Source organism: Sceloporus occidentalis, unplaced genomic scaffold (genome assembly GCF_023333645.1).
Source record: "Sceloporus occidentalis isolate IW3139 unplaced genomic scaffold, rSceOcc1.0.p SCAF_57, whole genome shotgun sequence".
In the NCBI taxonomy this organism is placed as follows: domain Eukaryota; kingdom Metazoa; phylum Chordata; class Lepidosauria; order Squamata; family Phrynosomatidae; genus Sceloporus; species Sceloporus occidentalis.
In genome coordinates, this window is record NW_028317037.1 from 4,968,207 (window position 1) to 4,980,973 (window position 12,767).

Here is a 12,767-nt window from a genome sequence, read left to right on the forward strand (position 1 = left end):
AAGCCATTCAAATGCCAGCATTGTGGGAAATATTTCTCTCAGAAGTCAAGCCTAGTGACACATCAGAGAGTCCACACAGGAGAGAAGCCATACAAATGCCAGCATTGTGGGAAAGGTTTTCCTTTAAAGTCAAACCTAGTGATACATCAGAGAGTCCACACAGGAGAGAAGCCATACAAATGCCAGCATTGTGGGAAAGGTTTCTCTCAGAAGTCAGACCTAGTGAAACATCAGAGAGTCCACACAGGAGAGAAGCCATACAAATGCCAGCATTGTGGGAAAGGTTTTCCTTTAAAGTCAAACCTAGTGATACATCAGAGAGTCCACACAGGAGAGAAGCCATACAAATGCCAGCATTGTGGGAAAGGTTTCTCTCAGAAGGCACACCTAGTGAAACATCAGAGAGTCCACACAGGAGAGAAGCCATACAAATGCCAGCATTGTGGGAAAGGTTTCTCTCAGAAGGCACACCTAGTGATACATCAGAGAGTCCACACAGGAGAGAAGCCATACAAATGCCAGCATTGTGGGAAAGGTTTCTCTCAGAAGTCAGACCTAGTGAAACATCAGAGAGGCCACACAGGAGAGAAGCCATACAAATGCCAGCATTGTGGGAAAGGTTTTCCTTTAAAGTCAAACCTAGTGATACATCAGAGAGTCCACACAGGAGAGAAGCCATACAAATGCCAGCATTGTGTGAAATGTTTTTCTCGGAAATCAATCCTAATGATACATCAGAGAGTCCATGCAGGAGAGAAACCACATAAATGCCAGCAGTGAACTAACACTGTTTCTGTTAAGAAGTATTACAAGAAAAATATTTTCAATGCATTGGTGATAAGAGAAAGCCCTTGTGATTTTGTTTTTAAGGGTTGTCTGTTCATAAAGTTATTGATTTTTGTATGTTGTTGTGTTGTGTTGGGTTGTTGTTGTAGTTGTTTTTTTTTTTTTTATAGAATTCTAGAATAAGAATGGACCACAGGACCCATGCAGTCCAACCCCCGACACACAGGATGACAAAGCATGGATTTATAGGATTCTGGCTTTGTAAGGCACCACAAGCACCATCTAGTCCAAGACCCTGCCATACAGGAAGACATGGTGGGTAGGTGTGTTATGTGTGAATGTGACAGAATTAGAAGATGAAGGATGAGATGAAGGACCTGGCACAGGGAAGCAAGAAAAGCTCAAACTGCTGAGTCGAAAAGGAATGTGCAAAAGATAAAGACACCGTAATGCAAGGACATGAAACTGAATGTACTAAAAGAAGAATGGACTGTGTATAACACAACTTGATGTAAAGAGCACCAGAACAAGAACGGAATGGGAACAAGAAGTCACTCATCAGGAAAAATGATTCACATATTAAGAAGCATAAAGGAATCTTCAAAACCATGGTGCTAGTGCGCCAAAATCAGCTGGAACTGGCAATCATCGCTCTTTCAGAAAACTAATGGACCTCTGGGAAGATTTGTGTGCATGAGCACTGTATGAATGTGTGCATGATTGAGGCCTCTTGATATGTAATATATTAGAATGAATGTCCCTAATGTTAGAATAAATGTTACATACAAAGTGTTTGAACCCATATCTGGTCTCTTATGTGTCTGATTAAAAGTTTTATAGTCCAATTCTGTATTTACTCACCACTCTAGATGTAAAGAAGAACACCTAGATTGGTGACAGTTGTCTGATCTCTCATTTCACCTTCTGGAGCTTCTGCACTGATCCCTGAAAGCGGAAAGAGAACTAACCAAGCAGTGGGGACACACTTCCTTTGTTAACCCAATACAATTCCACTAAAAGAGACAGGCTTTGGAGTTCTTATCCACTGCCAGCCGTAAGGTTTGGGTTAAAATATGGGGGGTTGGTCATCGCCTGCAGCCTCTGGTTCCGTTGGAGGCAGGACCTCTTATCCAGCATCACCTGGAACAACGGACCAGAACAATGGACAACAACAGATGGATGTGGCATGTGTGTTTGTGCATATACATCTGTACATCTGTATGTGTGTGTATATATATATATAAATATGGAGGCATCTCTATCTAAGTGCACTCAGACGTATACTTTTAAGAGCTTACACACACACACATCTATATATATATGGAATGTTTCAAGTCTATACATCTTGCATACGATACCCATAGATACATCTATACATACCCATTGATACCTGTCTGAACGTGTGCATGTGTACGTGTGTGTGTGTGTGTATACATATATATATATATATATATAGAGAGAGAGAGAGAGAGAGAGATGCAAACACATGTACACATATATGTTGGATCATATATATATGATTTATATATTTATATATACTCTTCTACTTGCATACAACTTAAACATAAGGAAATGCATAGAGGAATATGTAAGTACATATGAATGCGCATGTATACACCCCCCACATTCTGGTCAACATCAGCATGTATATATAATTATAATTGTATATATGTTTACTTCCGGTCATAACAGCATAACTGCCCTGCGATTACTGCAATTGGAATGTCTATACTTTGTGATGTTTTTATGACATGTATTTTACACATGATTGCCTCCTGAGGACACTCTGAGGTGCTGCCATTGGCTGGAGTCCCCATCCTCCCACCATCCCTGGCCCTGATTGGCTGGAATCCCAGTCTTTCCCACCATCCCTGGCCCTGATTGGCTGGAATCCCAGTCCCTGTTCCTTGTGTTCTAGTAGACATTTGTTCAGGTGGCCATTTTGTGTTCAGGAAGCCATTTTGTGTTCCAGCAGCCATTTTGTGTTCTGGGGGCCATTTTGTGCTGCTTGTGTCTGAGGGAATAATGTTCTGGAACCTTCTCTGAGCCTCAGTTGAACAGAGGCCTCTCTTTCTCTCCTGAGGCTCCAGAGTCAGAAGGAGGTCAGGCTCCTTGGGCCAAAAGGAAGGAAGTGTGTCCCTTTGTGTGTCTTTTGTGTATATTTCCTGAGAGGGTTTTCTTATTACACAGCTCTGCTCCTTCTGGGGAACAAGGGTTTTAAAAGGGATCAGAAATGGGGAGGAGAGTCTTAATACAAGACTTATTCTTCTTCTTCAGAAACATCGGTCTTTGGCCACTAAGAGGACAATTGCACCCAAATTACGCCAAAAGGAGCCCCTTTGGGAGGTTTTTAAAAGTCTCCCCAGTTTTCTTATTAATAGATCTTTATGCATGAAGGAAGTTGACAAACCAGACCATCTCATTTTACCAAGAATGAAACAAACAAACAACAACAAAAATAAGGATTAGACAGAAAATCAAAGTGCTTATTTTTTGAAAGTAAAACCATTATTAAGAGGGTAAAACCAGACTTGGGTGCTTCAACCCTTTTACAACCAGCTCAGGCTGTATCTGCACTGCAGAAATATTCCAGTTTGAAACTGTGTTAACTCTCCTGGCTCCATCCTGTGGAATCCTGGGATTTGTAGTTTCTTTGGCACCAGAGATCCAGAGCCACCCCAAAGCAAGGCTCTCCAGGGCTCTCTTGGCCCTCCTTTGCTTGCGAATACTGACTATCTCAGGGAGTCTCTATATTAGAGCATCTGGAAAACCTTTAGGTATTGTTAAGATTGGGAAATCCTGTTTGGGGTCACTTCTGACTTTAGAGACCTTACATCATCCATTATGGGTTTTCCTGAAGGCCTCAAACTGCCAACTGTGAAGTGCTAAGGTTGAGGTGGCCATTTTGTGTTCTTGCAGCCATTTTGTGGTCCAGCGGCCATTTTGAGACTGACCATTGTGACCTCAGTCTGATGCTTCTTACCTGAAGCCTTGATAGTGTCCCATTGTGATCTCAGGCTGATGCTCCTTACCTGAAGGACTGAGACTGGCCAATTGTGATCTCAGGCTTATCCTCCTTTCCTGAAGGATTTAGATGGGACTATGGTCACTTCAGATTGGTGCTCCATACCTGAAGGAATGACACCGGCCCTTTACCTCAGGCTGATGCTCGTTGCCTGAAAAATTGAGATTGGCCCATGGTGACTTCAGTCTGATGCTCCAAACCTGAAGCATTAAGATGGGACTATTGTGACGTCAGGCTGATGCTCCTTTCCTGAAGATTGAGACTGGCCCATTGTGATCTCAGACTCAAGCTCCTTGCCTTAAAGATTTAGATAGGACTATTATGAGTTGAGGCTGGTGCTCTTTACCTGAAGGATTGAGACTGGCCCATTGTGACTTCAGCCTGAAGCACCTTCTCTGAAGGATTGAGAATGGCCCATTGTGACCTAAGGCTGATGCTCCTACCCTCATGCATTGAGTCTGCCCATTTTGATTTCAGGCTGATGCACCTTGCCTGAAGTATTCAGATGGCGCTATTGTGACTTCAGGTTGCTGCTCCTTACCTTAAGCATTGAGACTGTCCCATTGTAATCTCAGACTCAGAGAATTAGAAACTCATAGAGTTGGAAGAGACCACTGGGGCCATCCAGTCCCCCCTGCCATGGAGGAACTCTCAATCAAAGCATAGTGAGAGATGGCCATCCAGCCTCTATTTAAAAACCTCCAAGGAAGGAGACTCCAATACACTCTGAGGAAGGAGTGTGTTCCAATGTCCCTCCTAATGTTGAGGTGGAATCTCTTTTCCTGGAACTTGCATCCATTCCTCCGGTTCTTGTTCTCTGGAGCAGCAGAAAACAAGCTTGCTCCCTGCACAATATGGCATCCCTTCAAAAATTTAAACAGTGCTGTCATATCACCTCTTAACCTTCACTTCTCTAGGCTAAACATCCACAGTTCCCTAAGTCATTCCTCATAGGATATGGTTTCCAGACCCTTCACTATTTTAGTCGCCCTCCTTTGGACACACTCCAGTTTCTCAACATCCTTTTTTAATTGTGGGGCCCAGAACTGGACACAATATTCCAGGTGGGGCCTGACCAGAGTAGAATAGAGTGGGACTATTACTTCCCTTCATCTAGACACTATACCTCTATTGATGCAGGTTAAAATTGCATTTGCCTTTTTAGCTGCTGCATCACACTGTTGACTCATGTTCCACTTGTAGTCTACTTGAACTCCTAGATCCATTTCATGCGTATTTTCATTCAGCCAAGTGCCCCCCATCCTGTATATGTGCATTTCATTTTTCTGCCCTTATGTAGTACGTTACATTTCTCCATATTGAATTTCATTATGTTAGCTTTGGCCCAGCTTTCTAGTCTATTCAGGTCATTTTGAATTTTGATCCTGTCTTCTGGGTTATTAGCTACTCCTCTTAATTTGGTGTCATCTGCAAATTTGATAAGTATGCCCCCAATTCTGTCATCCAAGTCATTGATGAAAATGTTGAATAGCACTGGGCCCTGGACAGAGCCCCACTGGACACCCCACTGGTCACTTCTCTCCAGGATGAAAAGGAGCCACTGTTGAATATCCTTTGGGTTCGGTCAGTTAACCAATTACAAATCCATGTAACAGTTACCTTGTCCAGCTTGTTTCATGTTTTTGTTTTATATACTGTTTAATATGGTTAACTGCTATTAAGGGACATAGCTATGAGATTCTATCATATGGGGTGCCCTATAAAACTTTTAATAAATGAAGAGGTATTGCAATCCTATATATTCTTATTATTAGACATAAATCCAGAGAGTGTTAGCCTTTTGGATGCCACAAGGTTCCTCTCATTCTTCAATGGAAGAAGCAACACCTCAGCTTCCTTCTAGAAGATAAAGCAAAAAGTCTTCCAAAAGAACTGAAGCCTTGGGCAAGTCACACTCTCTCAGCCTCAGAGAATGGCCATGGGAAACCCACTCTGAAGGAACCTGCCAAGAAAACCCCTTCAGAGACTCCCATAAAGTCACCATAAGACCTGGAAACAACTGGAAGGCAGACCCCAAGAAGAACATTGGGAAATAGGTGCAAGCCTTGCCTTGGGAAAGTGTAATGACTGGGCTCCAGTCAATGGAGGTCTTCTTCAGGCAGAAAAGGGAGGTTTATGCAAATGCAGAATGACATCACTGCTACAGAAGGCTCTCTTGACCAATCAGAGAGCAAGATAAAGGTTCTTCTGGAAGCTTCCGTGAGAAGGAGATATAAGGCCTGAGAGACCAAGAGACAGTTGGGGGAATTGTGTCGGTTGGAGATCGAGAGAGAGAGTTAAAGAGCGGATCTTGGAAGTTAGGCTCAGAATTGGACATTTAGGTCCATTTATTATTTTAATAGCTTGTATGAACTGAATATTATATCCTTACAAATATTGTACCTGCAAGATTCTTAATATCTTGTATGTCTTATATTTCAGTTATATTTTGTTATGTTTAATAAATACCTCCTTAGAGTATCTACTACTCGACGCTCCTTTTACACGTGTTTTGGATCTGTTGATGCTTGGGAAGATCAGTGTAGGTTAAGGGAAGTCCTTTTATAATTCACTGGATGGAGGCAGCGGGATTTAAGGAATTTAAGGGTCTGCTGGGCTAAGAGCCATAATATCTAAATGTTTAATTAACAATTTGTAATCCACTCTGATAGCCTTTTGGCTGAAGAGAGAACGGTATAAAATTATTATTATTATTATTATTATTATTATTATTATTATTATTATTATTCCAGGGCTGCAGTTTGGCTGCTTGGACCACCGGAGATCATCACAGTGAGTCAGTTGGAAAAGCCCATCTCACTCCAGAAAATAAAGGTACTTGAGGAGTTTGCGCTCTACGTCTTTCTGTAATAATAGCTACAAAACTGATAATAGCATTTGGGACATTTAGTCTTTTAAAAACAAATATGGCAGATTTAAATGCTGCTTTAAAACCTCTTTCCATCTGCCAGCTTTGCGCTGGTTTTGGGGTAAATGAGAAAGTGTTGGGAGGGAGGGTCTGCCAACAGAATTAGGAGATGATTGCAGGCTATGGACAGTTTGCGGCCAAGAAAGGTCCAAAACACACGGCAGCAATAGTCCCGTTTGAGAGCACATTAACTGCCCTGGCCCAGTGCTAGGGAATCCTGGGAATCGGAGTGTATTGTGTCCCCAGAGGTCTCTGACAGAGAAGGCTCAATGTCTCACAAAACTACATTTCCCAACTACATTTGTCCATGTGGATGCTGGGAGATCCAGTCCAGGAAATACACCTTAACTCCCATTGGCAAGAGAAAAGGCTACTACTGTCTTTCAGATCCAGTTTGTACCCAAATCCTTTATGAGGCCAGAAATCCCTTTGTTAGGAAGCGAAGACGGAATATCTCAGGAAGGCCCTATGTCTCCAAAGACTCCCTCCCTCCAGGACCTCCTTCCTCTCTTCCCCTCAGTCTCTCTCTCTCTCCCCTGAAGGCCTCAAACTGACAACTGACAAGCACTGAGGAAGAGGCAGGCATTTTGTGTTCTGGAAGCCATTTTGTGCTGCTTGTGAGTGTGAGGCATAATGTTCCAGAACCTTCTCTGAGGCCTCAGTTGAACAGAGGTCTCTCTTTCTCTCCTGAGGCTCCAGAGTCAGAAGGAGGCCAGACTTCTTGGGCCAAAAGGAAGGCAGTGTGTCCCTTTGTGCCTCTGGCCCTCTATTTTGGGGTGAAGGAAGGAAAGAAGGAAGGAAGGGAGGGAGGGAGGGAGGGAGGGAGGGAGGGAGGGAGGGAGGGGTCTGAGGGAGGGAGGCAGGGACACAGGGCCAGTGGGAGGCTGGGCTTTGGGGGCTGGGACAGAGAAGTGGGGAAAGAGACCCTCCCTTTGGGCCCTAGCTGGGGAGGGTCCCACCAGTCCTTGCCTCCCCCTTTGGGAAGGGAGACCCCCTCAGCCCCATGGACTCACTCCTGCCACTCATTCCTAGAATGGCTGGGACTCAGAGGAGTTTCCTAGGCATTGTCACCTTCTGCCCTCCATGGCCATTGGCACTGACCTTTCCCCATTGCCTTCCCTCCCTCAGCCCTTGGACCTCCTCCTCCTTCGCACTCAGAGCAACCCTTCTCTACGGCTGAGGAGATGGCCTCTGACCCAGGGAAGCTCCGGCCATAAAGGACTGCAGAAGAGGCCTTTCTGGGGCTGCAGGAATCAGGGTCTTTGTACTGAAGGTAGGTCTTTATTCCTGGAGATGAAAGAGGACCTTTGTTTAAATGTTTCAATCCAGGATTGTGTGGAAGGGCTGCAGCTGAGAGACTGAGCCCATGCTTTGCAGGCATAAAGCCCCAAATTCAGTCTCTGGCAGCACTGTCTTCCCAGAAGGTGGAAGTGAGATTTCCAGACCCCAGACACATAGTGCGCCAGTGAGTCCTTTGTGTGGGGACTGTGTGTGTCCGTGTTGTTTGCTAGAGCTTTGTGAGGTATTTGTTCCACTGGGTTTTTAAAAATGAATTTACATATCCCAAAAATGAGCATAATCCAGAATGCAGTCTTCCCTCATAAACCTATACAGAAGAAGCAATGGAAATCCAGAAGAAATTTAGATATCTAAAACAAAGGAATTTTGAGCAAGCAAACAAGCCAGGAAGATGGCTTGCCAATAAAATAAGGAAGTTAAAAGAAAGAAACATCATTAAACAAATAAAGATTCAACATTAGCTACTGGCCAAAATAAAATTACGAAGACCTTCCAAGAATTCTATGCTAAATTGTATAAAGGATCTCAAACCTCTAGGGCCAAAATAGAGGAGTTTTTGGAAAAAGCTAACTTAAAGCCACTTTCAGACCAACAAAGAAATATATTAAATGGACTGATCATAATAGCAGAAATCATCGAAGTAATAAGAAAAAGTTAAAAAGGGGAAAAGACCAGGAATGATGGCTTCACTGCCAGTTATTATAAAGTATTTGAGGATCAACTGTTAATACCACTGAAATTAATGATAAATGCAATCAAAGACAACCATTATCCTAAAATGTAGAAACAAGCTAATATAAATTTGCTATTAAAAGAAGATAGAGATGCAACTGAAGTAAAGAGCTATGGGCTAATTTCCTTATTAAATATGGATTATAAACTATTTTCTATGATTTTAGCCGATAGACTCAAAAAGGTTCTTAAAGACTGGATTCATAAGGACCAATCGGGATTTCTCTCTCACAGAAAATTCAGCGATAACATCCAAAATATCTTAAATATAATTGAATATTTTGAAAGGCAGAAAGAAAAGAAACTTGCACTTATCTTTATTGATTTAGAAAAGGCCTTCGATAACATAGGATGGGATATGTTATTCATGACACTTGAAAAAAATAGGAGCTTCTTATATTAGATGGATAAAGGCAATGTATAAAGATCAAAGAGCCAAACTAATTGTTAACTATAAAAAACAGAAGAATTTAAGATTTCTAAAGGTACAAGGCAAGCTTTCCCACTATCACCCGTTTTGTTCATTCTGATCCTTGAAGCACTGAATAATAGGATAAGATTAGAAAATAAGATCAATGGAATAAAAATTAAAAACAACTGAGTTTAAAATGAGAGTCTTCTCAGACAACATTTGTATTCCCTGGAGAACCCAGAAAAGAGCACAAGGCAATTGATGGATGTAATAGTGGAATTGGAATATGTTTCAGGACTAAAAGTAAACAGAGACAAAACAACATTAATAACAGAAAATATAGGTAAAAGGAAGAACAAATGCAGGAAGAAATTAGTGGATTTAAAGTGGGAAAGAAAGTTAAATATCTAGGAATAAATTTAACAAATAAAAACTCAGATCTATTTCACAATAACTATGAGACACATGGAAGAAAATGAGAAAAGACCTAGAAAAATGGGGGAAATTACACCTATCGCTATTAGGAACAATGTCACTGATCCAAATGAGTTTACTTCCTGAAATGCTGTTTCTGTTTCAAGCGATACCCATCATCCAGAATGAAAAACCATTGAATCTATGGCAAAAGGAAATCTCAAAATATATTTGGAATTAAAAAAGAGCCAGGATAAAAACGAAAATACTTTGTGATGACAAAAGTAGAAGAGGACTTTATTATGCTGCTTGTTGGCCAGAAGCAAAAGGAAGGCCTTCTCCTCTGAGGGCCACTGGGGAGGTCAGGAGGTTTCAGCAGATGATGCGCTCATTTCACATCTAGCTACAGGGACATAGCCAGGGTCCTCTCCAATTCCCCATCCCCTGACCCCCCTCCATTCTCACAAGGCATGGAGTGTCAGGACCATGGTGAACAGGTCTGAGGAAATGACATGCATGTGGCCACTAGGTGGAGCTGTTGTGGAAGTCATTGACAGCTCTAGTGGCAGTTAGATGTGTCAGCATTTAAACAGTGCATCACTGGAATGTTGATGCAACTGTCAACTGTCATTCTCAACTGTCACTGAGGAAGAGTCAGACAGTGTGTGCCTCAGAGTGGGTTGTTACTGGTGTGGATGGTGGAGGGTGTCGATGTATATAGTGTTGTACACAGTGGAACTTCTTATATGAATAAAAGCCTCATCTGAGAGAAGATTACAGTGTCTCTTTGCTCACTGAGAAAGCGACAGGTGTTTCTTCAGCTCACAATCTACTGACTACAGTCAAGGTGGGGAATCTGGCGCCATACGTTAACGTGCTGCGCAACATAGCAACGTCAAAAGCATTTTAACATGGAGTATCTGTTGTGTAGGGGAGCTGCAGTGCATCCATGCTAGGTACAGGGGGCTTTGTTTGGTGCAGAGGGAGGAAGGGGATGCCTACCTCTCCATTGGCCCAAAGGATGCATATGTCACCTGTACATATCACTAGCAGCATGCTGTTCTCTGTGTCTTTGAGTGATGCAGGATTTCTTGAGAAATCAACCCTAACCCTAGTCTCTTTTCTCAGGAACCTCTTCTCAGTCTCCTTTTTTTTTTTTTTTTTTTAAAGTTTATTGATTAAAAAGCTCAAATACACACATATACTTTCCCATACAATATATTACATGGAATACAATCCCATTCATACTTCTTTCTTCTTTCTTCTTTTCGTTCTTCTTCTATCTTTCTTCCATTTCTCTTTCATCCTCCATGACTTCCTACCTACCATCCCGAATCTAAGTAGAATATTGACTATCCAATACAACTATCTAATCTTTGTACTATAATCTAAAGAATCATAATATATAATACATATCCGATTATCATCCTGTTAGATCCTCTTGATAGAGGCCAGCATCCATCTAGCACCTATTCCATAGATTTACCACTGCTACTTTCCCCCACAACCCTTCAAAATATGTTATAACCCTTTTCCATTCTGTTAGTGCACTTTCATCGTACTCATTTCTAATCATCTTTGTTAAGATATCCATTGACATACCATCATATAGCCTCAGTAACCAATCTTCCCTTGTTGGAATTTGCTTTTCTTTCCATTTCTGTGCCAAACAAATTCTTGCTAGCGATATCATGTAAAATAAGACTTTCTCGTCCTCCTTCTTTATGTCCTTATTCATCAGACCCAAAAGGTATAATTCAGGATTCAAGGTAAAATTCGTACATAAAATAGAGTTAACTGTGTTATTAATCATTCTCCAAAAATCTTTTACTAATCTACAGCCCCACCAGCAGTGGAAAAAAGTGCCTTTTTCTTTTTGGCATTTCCAACATAAATCTTTTTTTGTCTTATATATTTTGGCTATTTTATATGGGGAAAGGTACCAAAAATAAAACATTTTATAAAAATTTTCTCTTATGTTTTGGGCGACCGTCAGTCTGTTTACATCTTTCCATAACTTTTCCCATTGTGACATTTGTATAGGGTGACCCAAGCATTTAGCCCATTTAATCATTTGATCTTTGACTTCTTCGTCTTTCAGTTCTATTTCTAAGAGTGCCGCATAGAATTTCTTAATCAATTTTTCATTCTCTTTTAGTAAGATCCTGGAGAGATCTGAAAATTTGTCTTCTTGATCCGTTTCAAAACCATACATTTTACCGTCCATTTTAAATCTCTCTACTAACTGTCTATACAAAAACCAATTGATATCCCATCCTTCTTTATTTAGTTGCTCTCTAGGTTTTAACTTGATAACCTCCTCCTCCTTCATCCACACATCTTCATATTTAAACCATTTTGTATCCCCTCTCATTTCTTTCCTATAAAATGCTTCTAAGGGAGAGATCCAACCACAAATCTTAGGGATGATGTATCTTTTATATTTATCCCAAACCCTGATCAGAGGTTTTCTCACGCAGTGATTTAAAAAAGATTTATTCTGTTTTGCTTTTCCATATGCCAAGTACGCATGCCACCCCCAGTTATTTCCTTCACTTTCCAATTCTAAAAGCTTTCTATTTTCCAATGTTGCCCAGTCTTTTAACCACATCAGACAGCTTGCCTCGAAGTACAGCTTAAGGTTCGGCAGATTTAAGCCTCCTCTCTCTTTGGTATCCTGCAAACTTTTTAATTTTATTCTCGGTTTCCTTCCTCTCCAAATGAAATTAGTTATATCTTTATTCCAGGTGGTAAATATTTTATCTGTGGTTATTATAGGAATTGTCTGGAATAAGAATAAAATCCTTGGTAATATATTCATTTTTATTGTAGAAATCCTTCCTGTGATTGAGAGACTTAATTTGTTCCAACCTATCAGATCTTCCTTAATTTTACTCCAAACTTTCTTATAGTTGTTTTCAAACAGATCTGTCGTCTTTTTTGTGATTTGAATACCCAAATATTTTACTTTTTTGGCAATGCTAATCCCTGAGATACTTTGTAGTAATAGTTCTTCCTCTTTCTTCAAGTTTTTTGTTAAGAAATTAGATTTACTTTTATTGATGTTACAACCTGATATATTACCAAACAGTTCTATTTCTTCCAGAATGCTATTAATGCTGTCTATTGGATCATCTGCAATTATCGCCACATCGTCCGCAAAAGCTCTT

General features: G+C 41.0%; 1 protein-coding gene across 1 annotated transcript in view; it reads right to left on the minus strand.

Annotated features, from left to right (window-relative positions):
* The window catches only part of LOC149287748 (uncharacterized), a 792,175-nt gene that overhangs the window by 643,429 nt on the left and 135,979 nt on the right, over positions 1-12,767 (minus strand). The gene's annotated exons all lie outside the window — the stretch shown is intronic.